At 38.9% G+C, this 15,714-nt stretch overlaps 1 protein-coding gene across 1 annotated transcript in view; it reads left to right on the forward strand.

Annotated features, from left to right (window-relative positions):
- Positions 1-15,714, forward strand: part of THSD7B (thrombospondin type 1 domain containing 7B) — a gene marked incomplete at both ends in the record, with an annotated part of 801,311 nt that overhangs the window by 676,569 nt on the left and 109,028 nt on the right. The gene's annotated exons all lie outside the window — the stretch shown is intronic.

Below are 15,714 nucleotides of genomic sequence, written 5' to 3' on the forward strand. Positions count from 1 at the left end.
TATAGTGTCTGGCCTTACAAAACAAAACAAAACAAAACAAAAAACTGACAATAATAAGTGTTGATAAGAATGTAGAGAGAGTAATTGTAACCCTCATGCATTGTTGGTGGAAATGTAAAATGTTGTAGCTATTTTGGAAAACTCATGGACAGTTCCTCAGAAAGGCAAACATAGTTTCCACATGACACAACAGTTCCACTCTTAGGTAAATAACCAAGAGAACTGAAAATATATATCCACACAGATACTTGTACACAAATGTCCATAGCAGCATTATTCATAAGAGCCAAAAGATGGAAACAACACAAATGTTAATCAACTTGAAGAATGGATAAACAAATCTGGTATATCCATAAAATTGAATGTTATTCATTCATAAACAATAATGAAATACTTATTCATGCTATAACATGGATGAACTTTGAAAAAATTATGCTAAGTCAAAGTAAAAAGACACAAAAGGCCATGTATTATGATTTCATTTATATGAAATGTCCAAATAGGCCAATCCATATAGAGGCAAAAAGCAGATGAGTGGTTGGTTGCCAGGGGGACGGGGAAGGAGAGAATGGGTAGTGAGTGACTGCTAACAGATAAAGGGTTTCTTTCTGAGGTGAATAAAATATTATAAAATTAGAGATAATGACGATGGTTGCACAACTTTGTGACAGAATTGTATACTTTAAAACAGTGAATTTTATGGGATATAAATTATATATCATTTTTTTAATAAAGAAGGAAAGTAGTAGGTGGTAAGCCAAATTTGACCCATGGACATAATTTTCCAACACCAACACAAGAGAAAAGAATTTGTGTGCTCTTTGTCCAGTGTCTAAGGAGATTCTGGGTTTTACACAGTAGAAAATCAGTAAAACCCTGGTGAATTAAAGCATTAGCAAAAAGTAAGTACACGAGGTCTGCTTGCAACTGTTAAAAGCTCCAACTGTTAAAAGATCCTTAACTGTTGTTATAACATGACATTTATCTTTAGTGAAGAATAATTTTCATGATATTCATACTCTTTTCTTTCTATTCCTAATCAATACCTTAATCTCTACCTTGTATGTAGTAACTGATCCCTAAATTGTTAATAGTTTTAAATTAAAACTTTCAGCATAGGGCACGTTTTATGTCTCAGCTATAAAATTAAAGACTTTTCCTTTTTAGAAGGAATCATTTCGTGCTCAAGAGAAATGTCAAAAATTGATGTGACTATGGAATTGTAAATAGTCTTTTGTATCTTTATCAGAAATAATAATATGTCTAGAATGATCCAGGTTGTTTTGCTGGCTTAGCTGTTACTGATTGGGCATCTCTTTTTCTCTTTAATGTATTAGGTGATGTGGAGGATGAGGAAGGATAAAAATCCAAGACATTTGTCTCTTTCAATATGTCACATCTCCCAAGTTTTGAGGGTGCAGTGTTAATAACTATTCAAAGTTAATTAGGTTAATGTAGATGAGAGTGCAGGTGTATTTTTGATGAAGAAAATAATGCAGTTGGAATAGATGATCATACAGTTTACTTCCAGCTCCAAAATTTCTTCAACTCCATGCCTCGGTGCTAATCTTACTCAAAACAAACATTACTTCTTACAGTGAACTCTCTCAAACTTTCTAAAGCTCATATACCATTACTGTACTTGTCTTGAGAATAAGTATTAATGTCAGGTTATGAAGAGAAAAGCTAGACCCCAAGAGACCCTTAAGTGAGCTGCCAGGAATCAATGGTGGAACCTGAATCATAACCCCTTTCTCATGGCTCTCTTCATACTCCTCTGCTCACTTGACCACAGATAATCTTTAACACAGTATAAAGGATCACGTCACCCGTCACTGAAATGAAGCCACCCCCACAGAGGAACTCATTATCAACTTAATAGGATCCAACCAAGGAATCCAATAATGGAGGACAGGAATCCAATCCAAGTAAAGTACTTGATGCTGCCCATCTCCTAAACTGCTCTGCGGATACCATGTCATCAATCCAAAGCAGTGTGGTTCCTGCTAAGGAAGACTATTTTTTTTTTTTTTTTTTTTTGGCGGTACGCGGGCCTCTCACTGCTGTGGCCTCTCCCGTTGCGTAGCACAGGCTCCGGACGCGCAGGCTCAGCGGCCATGGCTCACGGGCCCAGCCGCTCCACGGCATGTGGGATCTTCCCGGACCGGGGCACGAACCCGTGTCCCCTGCACTGGCAGGCGGACTCTCAACCACTGCGCCACCAGGGAAGCCCCAGGAAGACTATTTTAACAGACCTACACACACACGCCAAGTGAGATGCCAGCTCAGATCTAGGACCATAAGCCCTATACTTCCTAGCATTCAGTTCAACATGCATTTATCGTGAGCCTATTATGGGCCCTGCACACGTCAGATGCTAAGTGCAACATAAGAGATGTGCAAGAGATGGTCCCTGCCTTCAGAGAGATCCAGTGGTCGCTGTGAGCTGGTTCCCTCATACCAGCAGGGTCTGCTTTTAGTTAGCAGACATGTTGAGTCCTGGACGCCTCGAATATTACCTGCCTTCAGGGAAAGAAAAAGTCCTTTTAGAAGCTTGTATTTTTCATAATTAATTCAAGGCATCCATGATTGGGATGGGGAAGTGGGGTTACACTGTCCAATTACTATCATGTATATTCAGAGAAATCAAAAATGAAATCAGAGATGGAGAATTTTGAAGTAATAAAATCTAAGAAATAGAAATCTCTGAATTCATTTGGATATCTGCTTTGAAATGTTGGGACCAGAGTACAGTTACAAGCAATTAGATTTGAATAATTGATACATAATACTAATGTTCCTGTAAAGTTAATTACAAAGAGGGCACAACTTTTAACTCCAGGTCATACCAGCATCATGGTTTGGTCTATGTACATTTTTTAGGAACATGCTTAGAATATTTCTGTAGTCATTTGTTCATATTTATATCAATATATATCTATTGAGCACAGAGTATAACCCAGGGACACAGTGTATAAGTTCTCTTATTTGGGGGGTGGAGGTGGAGGAAGGATTGTTTATAGAAAATATGGTATCTGGAAATCTTAGTTCTCAGTAAATGTCTCAGAAAAGCTGTCACTGGTTGCACACATGCTATGTATTCATGTTTTAGTTTTTTATTGAGTCCAGGCTTGTAGAAAATTGCCCACTTTATGTAAATGGGTTAATTGATCATCCTGTAACACATTTTAAGAACTTCTTTGTCAAGTTTTTCAAATACATACTGTGTTTTGCAAGTACCCAGGAATAGGCTCATCATTTATGTTGTATATAGTGATACTTGCTTGTTAGACATGACTTCTGCTTTACCATCAGGTGTCTTTCCTTTGGTCAAAACAAAATTTACTAAAATGGAGGTCAGGAACAGGTCTGCCTTAAACTAGCATTTTCCTTAAGCAGTCATCTTCTGGTTTTATCTTGTGCAGGGCCTAAAAGGTCTGTATCAGTCTTTGTCTCTTCTTCACTTTCTGCCTCAAGGGAAGCCTGTTTCCAACAAAATACTCTTTATTCTGTAAAGAAGCAGCTTTCAATTAGTCCCTAATAAGAGTCTCCAACTGATGAAATTAGGGTGGAAATCAGAGCCAGGATTGCAATTTATCACCATGTAAGTGAATGGCAGGGATTCCATTAGCCAATCAATCTTGCCTCTCATTTCTGCAAAGGTCAGGCTGTGCCATCCTTGGTTATAAAACATCACTTGTGGCTCTGTTTCACTTTAACTTTGTCTTAGACACCTCAGGTTTGTTATGGAAGGACTCATGCTAAGAGTTCATATTTTAAAAAGCCATTTTGTGCTGTGCCTGGCGTTGTATTTTAACTGGGAGAACTGTTAGGGCACAATACAGCCTTAGAACTGCTTCCTCATGCATTTATCTGCAGAAGAAAAAAACTTTGTGTGTGTGTGTGACACATAATATCTTTGTGCAAAAAGTCTCTTTATAATATTTTTTTTCTTTTTTGCCCCAAACTATATGAAAATAATAATTATCTGTTTTTTTCTTGGGTGAAAAATACACTGTTCTCCTCTCCTGCCTTTTGTGATAGCAGGAGCATTTAGAAATTAGCCAAATTAGGAATGAAGTTTGCAGACTGCAATTCTTATCTTTTTCCTTCTACTAGGCAGAATAAAGGCCATTTTTGATGGCTCCTTCTTTTGTTCTGTTCTCTCTAACTCCTTGATAGACTTTGGAGCAAGTGATAGATGAGAACCAATGCATTTTAGAGTAGGAAAGATTTGTTTGTTGCAATGATTAAGAGACGGTAACATGGTGGGCCCAGAGTTCTCACTGCATGATAGGAAACATGTGAAAAGTCGTTTCTTGCCAATTTGGGGCTTTCCTTTTGGACTTGGTCCTAGAAACCAGTTTTATGCTTGCCTACTGTGAATATTGGGAAGTTCTGAGCAAACCTCCCAAAGGCTAGATTGCTTTTCAGGTCACACATGGTCTCAGATTTAGCCCAACTAAGCCAAATAAGATGAAATAAGATGGTAAAAGCATTATGAAGAAGTTTTCTTGGCAAACATCCAAGTTTCTGCCGCTCTGCTCATTAGCAATACCCCCTGGAATTCAGGGCACTGGGGAAGCTGATGCCTTGTCTTCTTTCTTCCAATTCTGTTGGTAAAAAAGAGGAAACTTTAATGCATCACTAGGTTCTAGAATATGCTAATCTTAAATGAGTTCAAAAAGTATCATTAAGGTTTTACTTGTCTCTTTCATTTTCACCACCAAATCTTGGTATCTCTTCTTCCTTGTTATGTTGGAAGCTTTGTGAAAATAGTAGATATAATGATTATTTTTTCATAACCGTAACCTCATATTGGGACCACTTCACCTTTCTCAGTGCTCTCACACATTCCCATCTTATCTTCCTCACATTTAAGATGACTTACATGTCCTAAACTTCATTTGGAATATCTCTCTTGATATAAATCTCAGAAGTTTTAGTGGCACGTGCCCATTATCTACCAATTAAATTCTACCTCATCAAATTTCCCATTTTCTTACCCCAGGTGGCTGCAGTCTTCAAGCTTCATCCTGTATGTATCATGGCCTTGTGTATAGTTTGTGAGAATTAGATTTAGATTTTGGTTTGTTTGTTTGCGTAATTGACAAATCTCTCATCTGAAGTAGGTCATAATAGATTAATCCCAACTAGGGCTACCCATCCTTGTCCATTTGTATCTGATAGTTCAGCCACACAAACATAGGATTTCTTTGCCCAAGGAATGTGCAACTTAGATCATACTGCTTCTTTACACAAGTACATTTTTTATAACTCAAATTACATTGATTTCCTAGGCATGCTCCTATAGGCTTCTTACATTCGAGTGCAGAGACAGTTGCCTGTATCCTAGAGTAAGGATAGCATGATGCTCTCAACTGCTGAGAATGAGTGAGAGTTATACAAGATCCTATCCCAGCAAAGGAAGGTAACGGTTTTCCCCAAAGCCTTCACTTGTGTTGGACACTTACATAATGAGTTGCAAGTCTCGGGCTTAAATCCCTTCTCCTCCCTTTCTTGATAAACCTCAAACAATACCATATACCTTTCTGACTTATCCTTTGGGCATCTGTTTGTGAGAACTGAGATCCGCTAATCTCTGCTTTAGCACTGCCTTACACCTATAACTCGTAAAACTTTTGTTACCTGCCAGAAGCCAAAGTAGTCTCTGTTTCAGACTCTCTTTTGTATTGCAACAGAGTAAGAAAGTTTTCCTTTCTTACCTGATTTCTGGTGGTCATATTCTGGACCCAGACTTACTTTGTCTGTATCTGTCTCTCTATCTATCTACCTAATCTGTACACTAGACCCCTAGACAGCATCTTATAGATGCTAAGAGCAGAAAGGTTCTTTCACTGGTCACGTTTCCATGGTACAATCCAAAACCCCCTCTGAGACATGTAACTCTTTTTAATTTTATGGTGGTAAGAACACTTAACATAAGATAGCCCTACCCTCTTAACAGATTTTAAGAGGATAATACAGTATTGTTATCCATAGGCAGTACTGTACAGCAGATCTCCAGAACTTTTCATGTGAAATTTTATGCCCATTGATTAGCAATTCCCTGTTTTTTCCTCCCTGCGGCCCCTGACAACCACCATCTTATTCTTTGCCTCAGTGAGTTTGACTATCTGATATACCTCATATATGTATATTCATACAGTATTTATCCATATGCGATTGGCTTATTTTACATAATATCCTCAAGATTCATCCATAACCTCTTTTCTGAAGGGTTACGTGTTCGGCTCTTCCAAAGTTTTCTGGAAGTATCGATCACAGATGGTATGGGATTGCTTTTGGGTTTTTTTTGTTTTTTTGGTTTTTCCCACTTGAGCTTGACTGATAAATGCAATCTGTTCTATGAAAATCCAAAGGGCCACTGTGACAGTAGTCCCTGGTATACTGTGAGCAATCTACAAAATTCCATCTGCTCTCATATCACAGCATGGCAGTGGGCAGCATCTCCCAGGGGACTGGAGAAGGCAATCCAGACTCTGGAGTGAGTTTCCCTCTCTCATTCTATTGGTTATGATTGTTTACACTGCTGTGGTACAGAGAGTGGGCTTTATAGTTCAACTTGCCCCAAGTTGCCTGTGTCAGTATGCTCCGCCAGTTCTGTATCACATACCAGGCACAGAGGGATTCTGCTTAGTGCTTGTGTGTGTGCGCACACACGCTTTAGAATATCCTGTGCTTTATGGGATCTGCACAATGACAACTTTTGTTGCTGATGTCCCTTACCACGTAGTCCACTTTAAGACCATGGTTTATTTTTATAGTTGCTTAAATGTCACAAATATGAAATGTAAATCTGCCAAAGGAGAAATATAATGCTATGCAGTAAAAAAAACTAAGGCATTTCTGCTTATTCACCATTATGAATGATCTACATTACCTCAGCACAGATTACTGAGCTTAACCATGGCCTTCTGGATGAGGGCTTTGTGGTTCTCCTCTTTTAAATACCCTCTGTAATGGGTGGCCCGTGTGTGACATCTTGAATGGGAAGGAAGCATGGGGAAGGGGAAGAAGTACATGCATGGCTTGAGGCCACATTTGCTCAGTCTCAGTACCCAGCTCTCCCATCTCCCATCCCTCCACCCCCTGCCATGGGGGGAGGAAAATAAGACTATGTGGATGGTAGAGACAGTTTAGCTGTGCATGGGTGTTGGTCTTGATAATGAGGACCCTGTGCTTAAAAGGTCAGCAGTGATATTCAGACCAGAGGGAAGGGGTTAAGTATTATAGACCACTGGAAAATAAAAAGTAAAGAATCTGGAGGTTAGAACTTCTCAGGAAAATTTTATTTCAATATTCACTTTTAGAAAGAGGGCTGCTCTGTATAACATCTTATCAAAATATAAACAATGTAGGGCATAGCCTCCTTTTCAGTTTATTTATTCTCTTGTTTACATGTAAAGGCAGTGGTTCCCTGAGTGATACGAGGACTTTGTGCTCTTAGTTAGCCTGGGTTGAGAAAATTCCTAATGAGTGATTTCAAATTCAGCAGTTCCTTCAAATGAAATTAAAACTTTTAAATCACATTCCCTGCCTTCATTTGACAAGTGATGGGACTAACATTTATGAGATTATATTATTCATTGAGACTACAGAAAAAGTTTGGAACGAGAATGCGTTCACGGGCCCCTTGCAACAATGCAGCAGTTCTCCAGGTCTGCAAGCTTGGAAACCACTATTCTTAGGAGATAGGGAATGAAACTACCATGGTCATTATTGTAATAAACTTCCCATTGGCTTTAAAGTTCAACACTTTGTCAATAAGTCTTGCAAATAAAACTCATTCAGCATTATTAAGTTCATTTTCAGATTTTTTTAACATCAAAATTGAAAAGAAAATATATAATGCATGTTTAAAACCAATGGTGAGGGCTTCCCAGGTGGCGAAGTGGTTAAGAATCCGCCTGCCAATGCAGGGAACACGGGTTCGAGCCCTGGTCCGGGAAGATCCTGCATGCCGTGGAGCAACTAAGCCCGTGCACCACAACTACTGAGCCTATGTGCCACAACTACTAAAGCCCATGTGCCTAGAGCCCGTGCTCTGCCACAAGAGAAGTCACCACAATGAGAAGCCCCTGCTTGCTGCAACGAAGGCCCAATGCAGCCAAAAGAATAAAATAAATAAATAAATAAATAAATAAAACAAACCAATGGTGAATCTTACATACCAGGGATGATGGTAAGCTCAGAGAATTCTCAGGAAGCTAAGGAGGTAGTGTGGGAAAACATCTGGGAAGAGGAGGTTAGCCAGGGCCTCAGACTTGAACGTCTGGGCTAAAACTGACAGTTACCCACACCCTATATTATGGATCACCAGACTCCAGATCTCCAGAAAATCCTGACTCCAAGTGCTGCCCTTCTGAGCAACTCATAGCACAAAATGACAGGCCTAATGATTTTCCCACAGATACCAATTTAAAACCATTCGTGGAATATTGTTTTAACCCATCATCTTCACACAAAGAGTTGCAACCATTCAAAAGACACAGGCCTAATCTTGCTTTAAATTTGCAAGTTTTCTGAGACATTTTTTGGATTTTTGAAATTGTGAAAAGAGATTCCATACCTAAAGACTAGGAATGAATTGCTTAGGTAATATTATTTTCTACATAAAGTAATATGCATCATTTACTGTATAGACATCTTTGAATATTCAGCTCTTGGTTTTCTTTTTTTCAGGAATTTATAAATGTTAGCATTATCTTCATCATTGAAAAGATATTGACTGGCTCTTGAAGCATGGTGATGTGCTTGTACAAGCTAAACAGGCAGAGCCTGTGAACTCTTGGCATCACCAGGGTTGGATTCTCAAATAATCTCAGTTTAAGCACCAGCTTCGTCATTTATAAGCCATAAATGACTAACTTAGCTTCTTCAAATTTCAGTCATTTTTACCTGTAAATAGGGATCACACCAACATTTTCTAACTCAAATGATTGTGATGATCAAGACCTAAGACATGGAGTGTCTTGTATAAGCCATAAAGATCCACAGAGTGTTATTGTGTAACCACTGATGACCAAGGACTAGTGATGGATGGGCTCATTGTAAAGCATGCGGCTGCAGTTGAATTAGGACTGAACATTTTAACATTGCATGTACACACTACATTGTACACAAACAAATTATAAATGCATGATGAACAAAAATGGAACCAAAAGATTATTTGTATAAATGTGATAATTTCCAGCCAGTCAGACAAGTCGTAATGGAAGAGAGCATAACTTCACGGCTGATTGAATAAGAAAAGGGACAGAATTTGGTAAGTTGAAGGAAGGTGTAGCCTAGAGGACCCTTCTGGAAGGAAAGTGTAAGCTCTGGAGGAAGAAAGAAAGTATAGACCAGCAGAAAAGGACTAGCAGGGAAGTTCTTTGAATTAAGGGATGAGAATCGTAGACCTAATCAGAGGCAAATTTGTGCACTTTTGGCTGAGAACTCACAACCTTTTGTGGGAGAAGGAAGCCCGTAGTGCTTTAACAATCTTACCACTCCTAGAGACCATTTCCTCTCACATTCCAATGGGACAGACCCTGGCTCTGACTTGCAGGAATCTCTAGTCCCAATTGGACCTTTTTTTTTTTTTTTTTTTTTTTTTTGCTGTATGCGGGCCTCTCACTGTTGTGGCGTCTCCAAATGCAGAGCACAGGCTCCGGATGCGCAGGCTCAGAGGCCATGGCTCGCGGGCCTAGCCGCTCCGTGGCATGTGGGATCCTCCCAGACTGGGGCACAAACCCACGTCCCCTGCATCGGCAGGCGGACTCTCAACCACTGTGCCACCAGGGAAGCCCCCAGTTGGACCTTTGAACTCATGTTCAAGTTCCAAGTAGCACAGTGCCCAGCATGGAGGTCTCAAGCCTGAAGTTTCCTACCTGGGTCTTGACTGGCAGCTTCACTGGAGCAAAAATTTATTCTGTAGAAAATTGGGGGCCATGACTTTTCCTTTCTTTCTTTCCTTTTTTTTTTTTAATTTTGGTTGTTGGATTATTTGCTTTATTTGAGCCCTTGAACCCTAAGACTCTGATGTACAATAATGATACCTGCTGAACCCTAATGAGACCCTACTTCCAAGTTTATACCAGTCCATAGGTGGAGAGTAATTTCAGAAAACAGTCCTTAATTAAGTTGATCAGTTACAGTGAGCAAAGGCTTATTTAACAAATATTAAAAGACTGACTAAATGAATGAGTTTATGATATGACTCTGGAACTACAGAATTATAAAAACACAGTTCCCTCCTTTATCAAAAATAAGGTGACCATATGTGTGTGGGTTTATCTCTGGGCTCTCTATCCTGTTCCATTGATCTATATTTCTGTCTTTGTGCCAGTACCATACTGTCTTGATTACTGGAGCTTTGTAGTATAATCTGAAGTCAGGGAGCCTGATTCCTCCAGCTCTGTTTTTCTTTCTCAAGATTGCTTTGGCTATTTGGGGTCTTTTGTGTTTCCATACAAATTGTGAAATTTTTTGTTCTAGTTCTGTGAAGAATGCCATTGGTAGTTTGATAGGGATTGCATTGAATCTGTAGATTGCTTTGGGTAGTACAGTCATTTTCACAATGTTGTTTCTTCCAATCCAAGAACATGGTATAGCTCTCCATCTGTTTGTATCATCTTTAATTTCTTTCATCAGTGTCTTATAGTTTTCTGCATACAGGTCTTTTGTCTCCTTAGGTAGATTTATTCCTAGGTATTTTATTGTTTTTGTTGCATTGGTAAATGGGAGTGTTTCCTTGATTTCTCTTGGAAGGTGTGGAAACCTAACTTGATGTTATAAAATTTTATTTCCTTGGGTCTGTAGCAATACACCCCTTCCCCCATCTGGAGTCATAGGGATGTCTTACTGGTCCAGCTGCCCACTCTCTCTAATATACATTGATCAGGATTGCACACATGTACTGCAATCCATTGGTAGTGGCTGCCTGGCCTTCAGTGTAGGAAAAAATGCTGAAAAAGAACACTATACGTGACTAGTAATGTCTGCCATGGGCACAGGCATGAAGAATGAAATTAGAACACTCCCTAACACCATACACAAAAATAAACTCAAAATGGATTAAAGAACTAAATGTAAAGCCAGACATTATAAAACTCTTAGAGGAAAACATAGGTAGAACACTCTATGACATAAATCACAGCAAGATCCTTTTTGACCCACCTCCTAGAGAAATGGAAAAATAAACAATTGGGACCTAATGAAACTTAAAAGCTTTTGCACATCAAAGGAAAACATAAACAAGACAAAAAGACAACCCTCAGAATGGGAGAGAATATTTGCAAATGAAGAAACTGACAAAAGATTAATCTCCAAAATTTACAAGCAGCTCGTGCAGCTCAATATCAAAAAAAAAAAAAAACAAATAAACAACCCAATGCAAAAATGGGCAGAAGACCTAAATAGACATTTCTCAAAAGAAGATATACAGATTGCCAACAAACACATGAAAGAATGCTCAACATCACTAATCATTAGAGAAATGCAAATCAAAACTACAATGAGGTATCACCTCACACCAGTCAGAATGTCCATCATCACAAAATCTTCAAACAATAAACGCTAGAGAGGGTGTAGAGAAAAGGGAACCCTCTTGCACTGTTGGTGGGAATGTAAATTGATACAGCCACTATGGAGAACAGTATGGAGGTTCCTTAAAAAACGAAAAAGAGAACTACCATACAACCCAGCAATCCCACTACTGGGCATATGCCCTGAGAAAACCATAATTCAAAAAGAGTCATGTACCACAATGCTCATTGCAGCTCTATTTACAATAGCCAGGACATGGAAGCAACCTAAGTGTCCATCAACAGATGAATGGATAAAGAAGATGTGGCACATATATACAATGGAATATTACTCAGCCATAAAAAGAAACGAAATTGAGTTATTTGTGGTGAGGTGGATGGACCTAGAGTCTATCATACAGAGTGAAGTAAGTCAGAAAGAGAAAAACAAATACTATATGCTAACACATATATGTGGAATCTAAAAAAAAAAATGGTTCTGAAGAACCTAGGAACAAGACAGGAATAAAGACGCAGATATAGAGAATGGACTTGAGGACACAGGGAGGGGGAAAGGTAAGCTGGGACGAAGTGAGAGAGTGGCATGGACTTATATATACTACCAAGTGTAAAATAGATAAATACATAGCTAGTGGGAAGCAGTCGCATAGCACAGGGAGATGAGCTCAGTGCTTTGTGACCACCTAGACAGGTGGGAAGGAGACGCAAGAGGGAGGAGATATGGGGATATATGTATATGTATAGCTGATTCACTTTGTTGTAAAGCAGAAACTAACACAGCATTGTAAAGCAATTTTACTCCAATAAAGATGTTAAAAAACAAAAAACAAAAACCACAATTCCCCAATAAAGAAGTATTAGATAGGACTCATTACCAGGAGAATGAAATGTTACTTCTCTCAGAGGATTTAGATTTTTCAGTGGCATTTCTTAGCATCGGTGGCCCTGTTAAACCCTGTTATTTTCTTCCTAATTTGTTCCATTTAGAAATGATTTTCATTTAACTTTCCCATGGCTCATTTTTCTCCTTCAGAACATTTCCGCATGATTCCCTGATAAAGTCCATGCTTTAACACATTTCCGTTATGGAAGTATAATAAGCACCAACCAAATACCAATATGAAATAGCCGGAACATAGAGGACTGACATGAGAAGAAATTGGGCATCTGGATAGTAAATTTTTATTCTTGACGGCCTGCTGCCTTTTTGCCTCTTGTGGGTGTTTTTGATCCTCTAGGTAAGATTCCTTGCCTGATGAACAAGGTCTCTAAACAAACAACTCTCACAATTCTTTAGGGACAGCCTTTCTTTCCCATAACAAAAATCGTCAGGCAGCACCTTTTGCTAATGTAATGATGGCTATTCTTCACCAAAGCCCCATAATGGAAAGAGAAGGGTTTCATTTTTGTTCCTTCTTATTGTCATTTGAGCTTTGTAAAACACCCCTTATACATTCCATTTATGAGCCTATGTTCTCTAGAAAATTAAGTGAGGGTCATTTAGCAATCTGTGCCCCTTCAAAAATATTTTTCAATTCAACAAATACTGATTGGGCATCACCCCCTCCTCCGAATGTTTTACAAAATGCAGACATCGTAGAAGCATAGTCCTTGCCTTCCTAAGACTCACAAGTTTTGTTCAGGTAGTCATATAAACAAACACTGAGAGTCCGGGTCTGACTTTGGTTAAAACCAGAAGCGTATTTATGAGTAGAGGGTTCAAATTGTGTTTCTCTTGGCATATTCTTTAAGTATCATTTACAGTACAAAGGAGACATTAAGACTAAAGTTAGCAAAAAAGCTCAAGTAGATGAGAGAATAGGAGACATATAGAGAGGAGTCAAGGTGATGACTTCATTGAATGTGTTTCCTCCCCAAGCTCCACACAATGTGGCCCTAATGGCCACCACTGGCCCAGCCTTGCACATGGCACCTGACATTATCATCTGGCTACAAAGCTGCTTAAAACTGAAAGTCTCACTGAGTACCAAAGGCATGCCAACTGGAGTCATGGGAAAGGCCTTGTGGAAGTGGTGGGATTCCCTTGGACTTTGAATGAAGGTAGGGATTTGTCAGCCAGAAGTGACAGTATAAGCAATATTAAAATGGCAGACACATTGGGGAAAAAATCAGGTAAATCCATGTGATGGAGAATCTTCTTCAAGAGGTCCCGTTTTTACACCATTATTCAAGAAGGTGGGTCAACATCTCCCTACACAGACCTGCCCCCTGCCTTCCAATAGCTTGGAGATGAGGTTAGTGACTCTGCTACAGATGTAGATCACTGGAGCATAGAGAATAAAAACAGTAAACCAATACATGACCAGGTGTTCAAGTGTGTATATCAAAGGTACATGCAACTAAACAGTTTTTCATTTTCCATCTGACCTTGGGGCTTTATACGGGAGGGAGGGGGAAAGTGTAAGCTCTGCTTAGTATTTTGAGAGCTTTAGAAAAATAGGTCCATCTCAGAGTCTATCCTATCCACTTGCTCTCAGATTCATGCATGAGCTGTGGGAAAAATTACTTTTTTAATTAATTTCTTCATCTCCCCCATTTGTGCAAAGTGCTTTAGCAGACTTTCTTATATCTCATAGGAAAGCCAAAAAACTTTCTTTAAATTGTTTGATACATATTGAAGAGTTTATAGAACAAACGTGTAAATTCAGTGACAGCTTAATTTCCATGGTGAAGCTGGGTCAGCTAAATCCTCAACTGTCATCAGCTTAGTTCCCTGGTGTCTCTTAGATTTGGGTCGCGTCTTTTCATTTTTATAGATTTTTTTCTCTTACCTCTATGAGTTTTAGGGGGCAGACTTTTTTCCTTTCCAAGTTATTACTTCCTTATTCTAATGTAGGCACTGCTTCTGACCCTTTCATTCCATTCTTGTCAGCATTCACAGCATGAAATGTGATTCTTTTATTACTTAATTCCTTCCTTTCCTCACACCCATTTCCACTTCTATTTTCCCATCTCCTTTCATTTTGCCCTCACATATTTTTCACTTTGCAGTTTCCCTTATTGTTGTATGCTCTACATGTGAGAGCCAAATCGAACCCCACAGTTAAAAATAGTTTCTGACATTATTTGTGATTCCTAAGATGTAGTCTCGCCAATAACCTTTTCTCATCTGATTTCCATCTCACATGCTGACAGTGCTCCAGTCTTGTTTTCTGGTTATCCCGTTACGTAGTGCTTTCCCTTGCATTTAGTGGAAACTTGCAAGTAATGGTTCTGTTTGGATAGCACAGCCTAGTCATCATTTACAATTTTATGGAATTGGAAAGGCAAGGGGAGGAAAGGCATGGGGCTTAAGTTCTTGTTTAAAACAAAAAGCACTAATTAACTATTTTGGTAATAGGTTGAATCACTACTCATCAGCATGCTACACTAGAGCCATCTTTGTGATCTAGAGTAACATATCATATGACAAAACAATTTTTTTTCTTACCAAGGGAGAAATCTGTGTTCACTATGGAGGAGTAATGCCTTTTAAATTCAGTCTTGAAGAGGCAAACTCAATTGACCACCCAATGGTATAAAATTTCAGGAGAAAATCATCACAAATAAATGCATAGGAAGTAACCTAAGAATTCATTGACTGTATTTATTGTTTCTACTATAAATCTATATATATTCACAGTCAGTAATCATGCACAGCCTCTAACGTGTGCGTTTGTCTTGTGTGTGTGTGTGTCTGTGTGTTTTAGCTATGCTCTGAAAACATCCTACACATTGCTAAATTCATATAAGCCACAATGCCCAGAAGGCTAAATGATTGCCTATTAGCATTGATCATTTGAGGACATAAAAAGAAATTTCTGGCACAAATAATACCACTTTCCTTTTGCATTCTAAGAACCTTATATTCAAGAGTAAATTTGCCTTACCTCTATTTGTGTCAATTGACATTGTAAAGTACATCTGAGAATACAGTATACCATATAATTGAGAGCTGGACCATCATAATAGATGCTGTGTGAGCTCTTTGAGGAAATGAAAAGGTAATGGAATTCTGGTTCTTGGCAGTAGGTAACAACTGTCCTTTGTTCTCTTCTGCAAAGGCATGCCATCATATTCTAGTTGATTTCCCCTGTATGTTTCTTTAGGTAAGTCAGTAATTTCAGAGAAGCCAAATATATCTTGCTTTTGAGGAACGCAA

This window comes from Hyperoodon ampullatus (genome assembly GCF_949752795.1).
Source record: "Hyperoodon ampullatus genome assembly, chromosome: 8".
NCBI lineage: Eukaryota > Metazoa > Chordata > Mammalia > Artiodactyla > Ziphiidae > Hyperoodon > Hyperoodon ampullatus.